Source organism: Eufriesea mexicana, unplaced genomic scaffold (genome assembly GCF_001483705.2).
Source record: "Eufriesea mexicana isolate 0111107269 unplaced genomic scaffold, ASM148370v2 scaffold56920, whole genome shotgun sequence".
Classification (NCBI taxonomy): Eukaryota; Metazoa; Arthropoda; class Insecta; order Hymenoptera; family Apidae; genus Eufriesea; species Eufriesea mexicana.
This window is the reverse complement of record NW_016962095.1, coordinates 44,633-48,865: the sequence shown is the minus strand read 5'-3', so window position 1 is coordinate 48,865 and position 4,233 is coordinate 44,633.

Genomic DNA, 4,233 nt, shown 5'->3' with positions numbered 1-4,233 from the left:
TATACTATATTTTAATAATTAGATTAATAGAAATATTAATTTTAAGAATTATATGTTTACGTCAATTTTATCTGAAATTTGTGAGTATTGGATCTATAAGAATGTGGGATTGATATGTGTTAGGTTATTATGTTAGAATAAATGAAATTTCTTTGGTATGACATAAATACCTGTGAGTGGAGTCTAGTGCAAATGTTGAGAAGAACAACGTTTAGAAGAATGTCCCAGATAGAAAAAGATACGTGAGAATCCTGAAATAAACAAAAATTGGTCTAAATTTAAAGAATTTATAATATGATTAATACATGCATGTATTCCTTGATATTTTCCTCCACAAATAGTATATCGTATTCATAATATTACTAATACAATTATATTTAATTATCAAAAAATTGTATTTTAAATATTATGTATATAAATCATATTCTATATTATTTATGCAATTAATTAATCTTAAAGAAATCAGTAAAAGTCAAGGTCTGAAGGATACTCAACGAAATGGAAAATTACATTTCTTAACTTTTCATTAATGTATTTATCTAGTTTAATACTCTGAATAATACAGCAGTGTTAATATAGAAAATACGTAAGTGTGAATACGTGATATAAAACTTATTAACATATTTTGAATAAAAAGTGAAGTAATAAATAATTTTAGAAAATTTGCTAAAAAGCTTTTGAATAATTTTAAAATTAAATGACGAACTATTAAATTTGAACGTAATCGAATTCATAAAGTTATGGGTTGTATAATATTTCTAATTAATTGAATAATTACTATAAAAGTTATTAAACTGCTAGGTGAGATTAAGGTACTAAACTAATAAAAAAAATTTCTATGTATTTCTAACATTAGAAATAATTAATGATAATCAAAAAGTTAAAGATATGTATAAATTAATATTTAAATATCTAGTTGAAGTAAGAATGTAAGGAATCTTATATAAAGAATGCTACAAAGGTACACAAATTAATAAGCTTAAAAAATGATAATAGTTGAACTTAATGTATAAACTATTGTAAATTCTTCAAATATAGTATACAAAAATTGCAAGCAAATTAAATTCTATCCATTTGAAATTAATCTAGATATTTTAGGACAAATAAAAATTGGTTCGAATATAAATAATCTATAAGGAATATAACTGCAATTAGTTATTGGACCTAATACTTCAAATAAGTTTATCAAATTAATTTCATCTTTCTCCATTGTTATATTTAAATTAAAATTTAGATTAGCTGATATAAAATTAAAATTAGTTAATAAATGCAACGAATGTGTAATACGTAAGTGGAACTATCAATCAATTTATTGGTGTTATTTGTGGAACTAAATTTTTAATAAAAGTTCTTATTAATTATACTATATTTGATGTAAGATGTGAATTCATTAGATTAAGACATGTAATAAAAGGATATTAATAATACCAATTTAATTTTAATTTCAAATTGACAATTTTACGTTATTTCAATATTCACCTATTTCTTAAGTAAAATACAATAAATTCTATTTCTAATCCAATTTATACAATATTTTATCCATGTTCATTTAATTAAGGTATTATTTAGGCCTCCTGTAAAAATTAATTAAGGCAAAAATTAATACTTTCAAAAGCTCCAATCTTGTTTATGTTATTATTACCTAATATATCATTACCATATTCTTTCGATATAGTTAGAGAAATTATATTATTTATAAGTTTAATATTTCAATACAGAATTTTTATTTTATTCTTAATTTATTTAGCTTCCGGAATTATTTATTCAATATATTTATTTAGTTATTAATCGTGAACGTACATTATTTTAAAATAAATTTAATAAGTGGAATATTAATAAATTACTTAACCATAATGCTACACACAGTCTCATTATATTTATTCGTATTTCATTTAAATTTTTTAATTTAAATCAATTTAAATAGTTTCATTCAAAGAACACTGATGTGTAGTACCAATAATTTACATAAATTATTCTAAATTATTTTAAAATTAATATTTTCCAGTATTACTTTATTTCTATGTAGTTTAATATTTATAATGATAAATTTAAATATTATTATATATAAAATTATTATTATTATATTTTGAAACATTTCTGGATTGAATTCAATAAACTTTAATATTATAACTTATATAGATTCGAAGGCATAATACTTATATTTTTGTTCAAGCATTGGTTGAATAATCTTAATATATAGAATTAGATACATTAATTTAGAAAATTATTTAATTAAACTGTTATTCTATTTAATAGTTCTACTATTATATCTTTTATATTTTTTAGTGATTAGATCTAATATGCTAGCAGTTATTGTTGGATGAGTTGGATTAGCACTAACTATTCAACTGCTCAACAATTTTTTAGCTATTAGACTATTTTAACTGTATCCTATCAACTGTAAAAGTCTTTCATTTCTGCATTATCAGCAATTAGTTTATGTCGTTTAGGAGATTGTTCGTAATAAATATTAATATCAATAGTAATAATATTGGGAAGCAGAAATTTAATATTATATAACAAGTTTATTAATCACAATGACGTTTATTTAATAATTTTTTCTAAAAGGTCACAAATTCCTCTTTATACATTATTAGTAATAGCAATAACAGCTCTTACTCCGGTTTCACCATTAACTCATTCACCAACATTAGTGCTAGCTGGAATTTATTTCATACTCCATTAGGAAGAAATATTAAAATTAAATTTAAGAAATTTAGTTTCATTTATTTCGATATTTATTATTTTCGAGAGCAATATTATATGGTGGAACTTCCGTAAATTTTGAACTGGATAATAAGGAAGTTATTGCATATTTAACTTTAAGCCGTTTCTGGTTTAATGACAATTTTATCAATAAATTTAGAAGATAACTGGTATAACACTGATTTCAAGATGTACCAGAACTTTTCTCAAGATGTACTGAAGCGGTGGTAAAGCTGCTATGAAATAGTTATGAAATTGTACTGAAATTGCACAGAAAGTTGTAAAAGCTGCAATGAAGCTGTTCTGACACTGATCTGAAGCTGTACTAAAAGTTTTCTCTAGATATACTGAATTTGTACTAAAACTGCTATAAAATGGTACTGAAACTGTACTACCGCTTGCATTCAAGGACGTAACATACCGTACGAACAGCGAATACATTTGGACCTACAAGTAATTATAACTAATACGTAACCACGCTGTATTATAAACATAGAACAAGCACAAGCGAATTAACTAATTAGAAAATATTGTAAGCACAGATAATTAATACATAGCATGCAAGCACGTGTGCTATCGACACAATATGGCAAACAATATTTCAAAGATAAGGAATGTATCATAAAATTATATTAGACTCACGGAGCTAGAGATCTTTGGAATCGAATTATTTAATATATGCAGGGATACTCTCTACGCAATCGAAAAACGTACCTAGACTAGCGAAAAGCTACGCCACTTATATCTCAAACTGTGCGCTACCCGCGAAAATCAGATGAGTTCCTCACTCTGCGTCAGGATTCGAGATCGGCAAGAATGACATCCGCGGGGAACCCGGATCGGAAGTGTACATACTGCCGAATACCCGGCCACGATATACATGAATGTAGGCGACGCGCCCGTGCAAATCAATATTCGGGTACAATCTGAGATTAAAAGGTAACATTGACGACGATGTCCGAACACTGGGCTCTGCGCAAATTGAAATTTTCAGAACCCTAAGTAAATTCCACGTCGCCCAGGATACCTTCCCGAAACCCACGGACGAGATCCCTGGCTCAGCTCCCATGCCCAAGGCGCCGTGATATCCTACGCCGAAAAGACCCTGAAGGTGAAAGAAGTGGAGACCCCCTTTCACCTCCAGCCATCACGCCAAGCATCCGATACGATGTCGCTGTGATCAAGGGCAATAAGCTTTGCCAAGGTAGAAGTCGACGAACCTGTTTACGGTTATTTGGAAAAAGTGGACATTACGACTAACATAGTAACATTTGATTGTTTAGTGACAAACCGCTCCGGTATAGTATATATATATATACATAATTTTAACTAAACCCCTAAAGCCATAACTAGGCCACGTATGATGCTTCACTTGCTCTCGCACTTCTGCGATTCTTTTTCTCCATCAAGCAGGAAAGCCCCACTTTGGCCGTAAGTGGCGCCGTGACTAGGAAAATCCTAGCGGTCGCTCCTGCATTTCGATTACCCGCGAGAATTCGCGAAGGAATTATACCCTATGGGCTAGTC